Below are 10,492 nucleotides of genomic sequence, written 5' to 3'. Positions count from 1 at the left end.
GGCTGCTGAAAATAATTGGCTTACTACAGTGCAGACACTGCTTTCCTAAAAGGCCACTCATGTGAATACTAGGGATGATGATGAGTATACCTCTCTTCATCGGGAAGCCTCCAGTGGGCACTTAGACATGGTCCATGAGTTGGTGGCTCAAGGCATATATTCATGCAATTACTGTGAATGGCTAGACACCCCTGCACAGTGCTTATATGTTGAATAATACCAGAGTGGCTGCTTCCTTAGTTCACATTGAGGCAGATACCAATTCCCAAACTAAAGTCCTCTTGACTCCCTTGCATCTTGCTGCTTGGAATAGAAATATCAAAGATATGCTGGATTGCCTTCTATTGAAGCATTATATCAAACCAGGTCTGAAGAACAACTTGGAAGAAACTGCATTTAATATTGCCAAAAGGATAAATAAGTATCACTACCTCTTTTAAATTGTGGAAGGCTGTAAAAATTGTTCTCCTAACTCATAATGGTTTGGTTAAGATTCTTAAATTTCAAAAATGCCAATCCATCTTTGTGTCTGTACAAAATATTTTCACAATACAAAGCAACAGCAATATCTTACTTTAAAAATTCATGGATTCCATAGTATTCTTCAAGTGAATTGCCTGACTTTGATGTCAAAATGTATTCAAGAGTTTTTTGTATACATCTATAATGATTTCTGCAGGGTTTGTGATTTTTAAACCAGAAATCACTTTAACTTATCTGTTGAAATGAGTAGTACAGAAACTAAAAATATTTCTGGTGCTTGTATGAAAAAAGTATATTTTAAAATACTCTGTATTTTGTTTGTATAATGTCCATAATCTATTTAATTCTCTCCTAGATATAATACTTTGAATTATACATTGTTTTATAATATATAGGTTCGTTAATAAATGTGTTATTTCAGATAGCATTCCATATAGAAAAAGTTTAAGATTCCTTTTTTTCCCTAGGTCCTTATATTATTTTATTTCTTTGGGATAAAATGACAATGTTATCCAATTTCAAATGTTTTGTAAAGATTATGCTATGTAAAGGCCATTCTAAGGTGAGGATTTAACACACTGATGTCAAACTAACTTTCAGTTCAATGAATTACATATATTGTTATATTTGCCTTTTTAAATTTTTTATTGTGAAAATACTGTACAGAGGGGTTACAATTACATGGGCAAGATAATGAGTACATTTTTTATCAAGCATTGTAGCCTCCTCCTGTATTTACCCTTCCCATCCATTCCCATCCTTCCCCTGCTTCCCCACTCAATCCTCCCTGCTACCCCTCCACCCGCACAAAGTTGTAAAGTTCATTTTTCGACATAACGACTTGTATTTTTGTAATCAATTTTTAATAACTGTTTTTCATTTCTTGCATCTCAAGAATGAAAAATATGGAATATTTCACAAATTTTAATATCATCCTTGTGCAAGTGCCATGTTAATCTCTATATTGTAGTAATTTGGGTAAACGTCCTGCTGAAGCATGTAGTATCCTGTAAATTTAAGTAGTTATTGAAGCAATCTTTATACAGGCATATATCCTTGGTTGACTGTTTGTAACTAGGAACCCTTATTGTTCCTAAAAATGTTATTGATCTCACTTCTCTAAAATTCTGTGTATATTGGGAAAAGCTAATATTGTTTGGTCGATTGCTCACATTTGCAATTTTTTTGTCAATGACTATTGTAAGTCTTTTTCATTTTAAATTTGATCATACTTTAAAGCCTTTATAGCTAGGTCCAAAGGTGATTGTTTTTCAAGTACTTATTTATAAACTGAGTTAGCTTTGTGGAGGTAATGGATTCAAAGTAAGCCTTGCTTAAGAGCTACTTCTAAACTTCTGCAGCTTAAAAATTCCTAAATGATGTCTTACTGGTATAAATGTCTACCTGACCCTTTACTCTTCTTCCCTGTAGCAACAGACCAACCAGAATATCTTACCCTGACAGCATAGATTTTCTTATTGGAACAAAACTAATATTAGTTAAAAGGGATCATAGAGAGATAAACAGTTAAGACAGAATCATTTAGGCTAGAAGGTATTTTATCAAAATATAATTGTTTTTTATACCTAACATTTCAATAGTAGCTAAAGCCAAGAAGGTGAAAAAAAATTTCACATGCATGATTACCAAATGTCCTGGCCAATCTACCATCCATCCAGGCAGGAATTTACACTACTGCCTTTCTTTCATCAAATATTTTCATAGTTACAAGAGAAGTCTATATGTTTCTCCTCGATATTAGGCCTTAAATTGGTAATGTTTTAATCACAGTGTTTCCTCTTGTCTCTAGGCTGTAAATCTCCAAATGGTAAAGTTTTAAGTCCAACTCTACCAAACACTGAGGTAAAAATAATGGAATAATATTTTAAAACACAGTTGCCTTTGATACCCTAACCACAACAGAACATTGCAAAACATGTGCCTTTTTTCTTATATTTTATAGTTATATATTTTATATTTATACGTGCTGATATTTTTTCACACAGTGAAACTTACTAGAATTAATTGATAATTTGACAAATAAATAGATATTTATTACAATAAATAGATTTGAATATAAATAATAAAGTTTAGAATGTACATTAGAATATATAAAGTATCAATGCAATGTCTTTGGTATAAACATGTGATATGTTCTAAGTATTCTTGGTCTTCTGAATTCACATTGTAAAAAAAAAACAATTTTTTTCCTCTAATCTATAAGGGATTTTACTCTGCTGCTCTGTTTATTGTTTTAACTCATTGGTTGCAAAATGTTTTTCTCTATATTTCTGAAGCATTTCTACTTATTGTACCCAAATTTTGCTGATATGATATCTAAAAGGTGTTATTCTTCTGCAGGACCAACGGGTCCTAGGATCCCAGGTCTTAGTTATCCTCTTCATCTGATAACAAGGGGAAGATTTCTCACCTAGGCTCATGAAACATGACAACAGAAATTAATTGAAAATCCATCTCAATTCCTTATGACACCGGAATTAGTGGTAAGCAATTGTGTAATGCAATGCAACTTAAAATGAAAGATGAGATCACAAAATCTGAGAGAAAGTACAGTAATTCAAACTTTCAGTTAACAAATGACCAGCCCATATGAGTGACCAAGATCACAAATGTCACAAAATTAATTTTAATACCCCTCTTCTAATGATTACTCCAAGATTTCAGTCCAGCATAAGTAGGCAAAAAAAAATAGTTCCTAGAACGATAGATCCATAATTGGTCTACCAAGGCTAGGAAAACTTGACTTACAGGTCAAATATAATTCACAAAAACATTAATTGAGAAGATCGTTAATACTTCAAAATACTGGTACTTCAGTAAAACTTGTTTCTGTAGAATAAAAATGTTATCATTCTCAAACCAATGATAACCTACACTTAATCTCCTGAAAACAGATTCTTTTTCAAATAATCTCTTAAAAATCACATTCACCAAAATAACATTTGACAAGTAGACAATATTGACATTACAAATTTTTCAAGTTTAGGGTGCAAGTTACAATAGAGTTGTTTTATTTACCCAGCACTAATGCCAAACAGGTTCAACCATTCATTAAAGTGTAGAAATAGTACCACCCACCATTTGTGTTGTTCAGTAGGTGCCTTACAGAAATGTGTCAAATAGAAAAACCTCCCATAATTCAAACCCAAACACTAGCTAATAAAGTAAGTTTAATCACTTACTAAGGTACATTTTAAAAAGTCACAAATAGTTGCTTTATCATATGTTGTTTTATGTTTTACCTATCAGTTTAACATAGTAAGAAATATGACTTAAAGTCATGAATATGGGTACTCATCAGAGATGTGACAAACATAAAATCTGTCTTCTATTTCTACCATATTTCTGTATAGTAGTAAATCGTAGTCTTCTTCTTTTTCCAAAACTTATAGGTAGTAGAAAATATTATCCCATGTAAAATAAAATAATCACAAACCTTTTTCAAAGCCGTTTATAAAATTTGGTAGTTAGGAATATATTCTAAGCCATTTTTAAACTTTCTTGTTGACTAAAGATTAATCTTACAAATGGATGAGAATAAAATCATGTCTAGGTGCTTCACGTCTCCAGTCTTGCAAATTGTTATTGCAGATGAATGAATTATGGAAATATAAGCTGACATCAGTTCAAGTGTACGAAGGATTGAAACTCCATGGATAGTATATAAACCTTTCAAAATATTAACAGTTTAACAGAATGACTATCAGGAAGTTGAAACCAGAGAGGAATAATAGTAAAGACAGAATGAATGAAAAATGGAACAAGGGGCAAGTACAGCTAGAATACTCAATGTACACATGTGATAAAGGAAGTGATAAATCTGAAATACATCTTGGAGAAGGGGTTGGTTGAGAATGATAGAAGGAGTCACTCTTATCCAGGAGCATTGGACAATTAGATGGACATATTTATTGTAATACACTTGCACAACCTTTTGAAATTTAATTAAAAAACACAACAAAAAACAAAAACACACAAAAATCATAACCAAACAGCAATCTCTAGAGAGGATATATATGACCTCTCAAAATTTTAAATAGTTCATGAAGGGTAGTCTTGGGAATAGCAAACAAAGCTGTTCAAAGAGGGCAGTTTGGGGTAGCAGAGAATTTTGAACAGATTTAAGTAGATTATCTAAGGTTGTGAATCACCTACATCTGCTGCAAATATTTTCTTCTGTGAGTTCTCTTTGTCTGCAATGGATACTCCAGTCCTCAGCCACACTTGATAGCTTGTGAAGATAGAATGGAAGAAACAAGATCAAGTATCCATTACTCCACTGGAGACAGAAGAGTCCTCTATGTTTTCTCTCGTCTCTCTTCACTACTCTTTCTTCATACTTTTAAGTCAAGTGATTTTGAATTATATCTTTCATTCTTTGCTCTGGCAAAGTAATTAGCCAAACTAATTTCCTAAATATTATTTGCCATTTTTTTCTACCATGCTGTTTACTTGTCCAAGGGAGTCCATTAAGCTTCACCCTTGCATTTGGTTGCCACGAAAATCCAACATCTATGTTAATGAGGACAAACTCTAATGTAAAACTTTGTCTCCAAAAAACCGATCCAAGAAGCTGTGATCACAAATATTTAGCTATACTTTTTTTCTTTTACCTTGAAAATCTTCTTGTGTCTAAAGTTCCACAAAAATAAATACTCCACTACTTTTTGGTTCAATCACTTCTAACCTCAAAGATATATTTTGCTAACAAGATGCTTAGAGGAAACCGAAGTATACTCCACTTTTATGTTCTCTCTTAAGACTCTCCTTAGATACCATATCAGGATGAGTGAAGTTATTCTTTGCAAAATTATTTCAATAGATTATTTTTTCTTAGTCTTGCATTTGCTCAGCAAGATGTATGGAATAGAATAGAGTTAAATCATCCATACCTTGGGTAACAGTGTCTATTACAAAGGACAATGCTTCTATGTCCTAATTCTATGTCCTCCTCTTAGCTCTTCCCTGATTTCCAATTAAGCACAGCTTCTTGACTTCAAGTCCAGTGAAGCTGAAAGACTATAAGATCTCCTCCCCACCCCACCCCGCTACATCTTCATGGTTTCTCTTTTAAAACTCTTTTAAGTTGCCTCATTTGGACGTAGAATTTATTTTCCTGTCCTCATTCAAACTGTTCTACATTGTAGTGAGCCAAATAGGCTCTGTAAAATCACTTTAGGTAGCAAAAATATTAAGACAATCTATATCAAAATTTTTGGCCTCCCTCCACTGCTGAAGTCAGTATGCTTAGATAGGGCTTCTAAGAACATTGTTTTCTTACCCTTTCAATTTTTTCAATTCTTTTCTGATCCCAAACTTTTTGGCTTATGTAATAAGAGAAGTCTTCACTACCTCATGTTAATAAGGATATTATTTTTTGTGAGCTACTTAGAAATGTGTAATCATTGGCGTAACCAATCAGATTTTTTCCGTGTTTCAGTGCTTCACGTGCAAAGACATTGTGGAAAGTGTTACAAACAGAAAAGTGTGAACCCAATACCTTCTTTCATTTTGAAGGGCCCTTTCTCCCTAAATATTTTGACCCAAATTATCTTTTTCAAAGAATAATTTGGGTAATTAAAGGTCAATTCACAAAATTTGATGTCTCAGTTTTCTTAAGAACTTTGAATTTCACACAGTGAGAGTATATTTCCTGGGTAAGGACAATTCTCAAGGGAACCTACAGGATTTACAGTAAGGTTTCTGAAGTTTGTTTAGTGTGAAAATGAGCTATCTTTACCCACATTGCTCCCTCTCAACTAGTCCTCCATAGCTTTCTTTGCATGAAAGCCTATTTTCCCAGGCAATTTTCTTAATAGGCTAATTTGTTAAAAATTTGAACAATTAAAATATACCTGTCATAATTTTTAAACTCTTTTGAAATTGCTTTATCAGAATCACGTTTTCCCCAATCCTAATTCAACCTTTTCCATCAAAAACAGTAACATGTTGTTTATTTGATATAGTGTCCATGCAACTATTATTTTCTGGTGGCTTTATGTGTATATATGAACATATAAGCTGATGCTGAGCAAAATGAACTCCAAGATATGGAAACAGAGATTTTTTTGCAGTTGTTTTTAATGTACTATGTGATTTCTATTTTCTTTGGGTTTTCCACCTATGGTTTGGCTTCGGGTGTATTTGATTTTGTGCCCTGTGTATTGTGTATACATTTACCTTAATTAGGGAAGGGAAGAGGAACAACAAAATGGCAAGACAAAGGACAAAGGGCAAGCCAATGCAATAACAATACTCACAAGACAATATGTTGGAAATGTATATTAAAACTTGTGAGGAGTATTGAGGTGAAAGAAAACTGTAAGAAAAATGAAAGAGGGGGTAAAAAGTTTGAAAAGTTATGTTTTCACTACCTTACAATTACTGTAAACCATTGTTCACCAATTTGACAATAAAATAAAATTAAAAAATAAGCTACATAAAAAATAATTTCACTGTATTGTTATAGTAAATATTATTTTATGTATTAACTTTTTAAAAATCAATATTATTTGGCATCTAATTTGAATTGATTACTCCTTTTTTATCAGAGAGTCATCAACTTGAATGTTATACAACTAGACAATATTTTCACAATAAACTTGACAATATTTTGAAAAAAGGAAAAATTTAGTACTTTCTCATACTAAAACTGAATGTAGTTTAATTCTATGGAAACCCATAACTTTTAAAAGTAAATGAGTTGTTAAGAGGACAGAATATATGTGTTCCTCAAAATTCCTATGATTAATAACTACTCATTTTCAAATTCGGAACATTCCATACCTGAGCGATTCAAAACAGTACCTGTTTGCATGTTATGTAATTTTGCAATAGATGCAGTTTCCAATGGAGTGTTACAGATTGAGAAGTCAACAGAAAAATAGCCACATTCTGGTAGAGGATAAAATTATGAAGCATCTGTAATTAATTCTTCAAGAGTAAGCAAATTTTATCAGAGAAAGCTATAATTTCTATGAATCCAAAGATTTATGCCATAAAGTCATCCTAGTCCAATAATTTCCAACTTGTAAAGTGCACCTTAATATTCCCTTAATTCACATCATGAATAGCTTATCTCTATTGTGAAAAAAATACTACACCTCTGATAATGTGATTCTCTCCTTCTTCTGGAAAGAATACTACAATTAACTGGGTTGCATCACTTTTCCCCCAGTAAGATTCTTGAGATCAGAACACTTGCAAATGTTATTTATATTTATACTTTTTTAAACTATCACAGATATTTAGGATGCTAAGGTCAGAAGATTATGGTTCAAATATCCAATAAACTCAGAAAATGTCAGACACAAGTGGCACTGAGATTGAAGTGGTAGCACACGAGCCTTGAGCATAAACAGGCTCAGAGACAGTTCCCAGGCCCAGATTTCAAGCCCTAGGACAAACCAATAAAACAAAAACAAACCCCAAATGTAGCATTTTTCTCATTGTATACAGAGGCACGTAATTAAGGAAATTGTTTCCTGTGTTACATATAGGTAGAAGAAAGAAGATGTCACACAATTATTCTCTTCATACAATGTTATACAAAACCCTCAAAAATTGCAATTTTTCTATAGTTATAAATTAATATCGATTTGTTGGCAACTCTGTCTAGATTATTTACATTATCATTTTATACATGAATTGTTGGAATTTTCTATTAACTAAGATCTAATTATAACTCTCTTGAAAGCATATTCTAGGCAAATAGAATGCCAGAATCATTTGTGAATTTGTCAATTAAACCCTCTACTCAAAAAAATTTTGTAGTATCCTATAAAATATGAAATTAGAAGCAAAACTAAAATAGTTATGTTAACTCTAAATTCTAAGTTAGCAAGATCTACAAAGTCCTGCTTTAGATGAACTTTGAAATTCCTCTAGGCTTAAGATTTTGTAATCCTTCCTCATTTCTTTGGAATCCAACAGAATGATGCTTACTTACTTTTTCAAATTTTGGCTGGGAATCATGAGCCATTTTGAATCTAGGAATGTTCTGTAATGAAGAGAGCATTTAAAACAAAACTGAAGATTATATACGAGTTGCATTTCAATAGGAAACTTGACTTCTCAAAACATAATAACAAAATTAGCCCAAACTTCCAACTGTGTATTCCTTTCTTGTTGTTTGGTTTGTTTTATTAGACAAAATTATACTACCTGGTCCAGGAAATGTATCACTATTTAATTCCACTCTCTAATCTCCTGCCTTAGTCTGAGTGCTAGAATTCCAGGTTTGTATCACATTGCCCTGCCATGTTTGTTGGTTTATTTAATCTAGACATAGACTAGCAATTCTGAACTTCTCCAATGATATTATCCACTAGACAGACTGCTCAGAGTGTTTATGTACTATTTTAGAAGATCTTCTAACATTTGACACAGGATATGATCATTTTCAGATGCACCTGCTGGGATCTCTGATTCATTCGGTCCCTTTAATCGTAATTACTTGACTCTCTTACTATCTCTCGTCCCTACCTATGTAATAGTCTCAAACTTTTTTGAAGAAAGTTCATGAGGACTTTCTAATATTAAAATTCATCTCTTAATTCTTACTCAGGACATATTTTCTATTGCTATTTTAAAACTTTTCTACATATTCTAAGAGTTGTTTCATTTGTGTATTTGTGTGTACACATATAAGTGCCTCTGTGTGTATGTGTATGTTTGTATGTATGTATGCAAAAGCCTCAAGCTCTTATTCATCAATCTTGCTCATGCCTGGTATTCCATCACCTGAGACATTCTTCCAATTCAGGTTTTGGCTGGTAGTGTGGCAAAGACTGTTCTGCCCAGGCTGCATGCAAACTGAAATTCCCAGACTGCTTTACATTCTTAGGTTTTATATCTCCAGAAGTATCAACTTTTAAACTACGAACATTTTTGTGAGTGAAAAGTCTAAGTTGTAGCCCACATTTTTAACTCAAAAATTCATATAAAGATAGATGAACATACACATTGCATATGCTGAGTGTACACTGTTAGAAATGTGATCTTAAGCTGCGTGGTGGAGAGATCTGGGGATTGGAGTTCAAAGCCAGCCCAGCTAGGAAAGTCCCAGAGACTTTTTTCTCCAATTAACTACAAGAAAACTGGAAGTGGCACTGTGGCTCAAGTGGTAGAGCAGTAGCCTTGAGCTGAATAGCAGAGGGACAGTGCCCAGGCCCAAAGATCAAGTGCCAAGACCAACAACAACAACAAAATGCAAGTAAAGGAAAGAAAAAGAAATGTGATCTTAGCCACTTGTTCATTGCCAGTATAATCCCTGCTCTCTGGAGATGGACTTGTTTTTCCAGTTAAGTCCATGCCCTTATATCTGACTTTCATTGGAACCAGAATTATTCTTCCATTCTATTTTTAAAAATTTTGCGATTAGGAAACGTGATTGAGAAAGGGAAAGGCCTCATACTTCATATTCCACTTAGGAACACTCCCATAAATCTACATACTGGACTTGGCTTTATTGTTTCGATGTTGTCTTATTTGTAGTCTTCTATATTGTATTGAACCCTTATACTTAAACACAGAACTTCTCTTTCTCCTATTGTTGCAAATGTTTCTCTTACTGTTAATTCATGTGCACTAGGGAAATAACACCCAGCAAATACACTCACAAAAAGAATGATCTGAGGACTTTCTTCCCATTTAAAATTTGGCTTAATTTGCAGAGCAATTATGAAGTTTGAACTAAATGTACTCATGGATAACATATTTATAAGCAATATAAATTTTATATTTTCTCTTTTACTAAGTTTTCTCTGAAACACCTATTACCTCATGTCCAAAAATGTCCTTGTGTTGTGTTATTTCAATGAAGACAGAAAACATTCATTAGACCTCAAGAAGCACCAATGATTGTTACTGGACTTTGTGGAAACTGATCCCAGGAGAGGAATTGAACACAGAGAAATGATAAAGTTCAAATTAACTTGTGCTTTCCTTTTTACTGTACAAGAAAAGAATCCCAAGGATTGAAGGAAAC

At 32.9% G+C, this 10,492-nt stretch overlaps 1 pseudogene; it reads right to left on the bottom strand.

Moving 5' to 3' along the window:
- Positions 1 to 1,382: 1,382 nt before the first annotated feature.
- LOC138823870 (U6 spliceosomal RNA) lies at positions 1,383 to 1,482 on the bottom strand (annotated as a pseudogene).
- Between the last annotated feature and the right edge of the window lie 9,010 nt (positions 1,483 to 10,492).

This window comes from Dipodomys merriami, unplaced genomic scaffold (assembly GCF_024711535.1).
Source record: "Dipodomys merriami isolate MVZ:Mamm:240054 unplaced genomic scaffold, mDipMer1.0.p SCAF_124, whole genome shotgun sequence".
Taxonomy (NCBI): domain Eukaryota; kingdom Metazoa; phylum Chordata; class Mammalia; order Rodentia; family Heteromyidae; genus Dipodomys; species Dipodomys merriami.
Note: the sequence above shows the minus strand (reverse complement) of the source record. Positions and strands in the feature narration are given on the sequence as shown.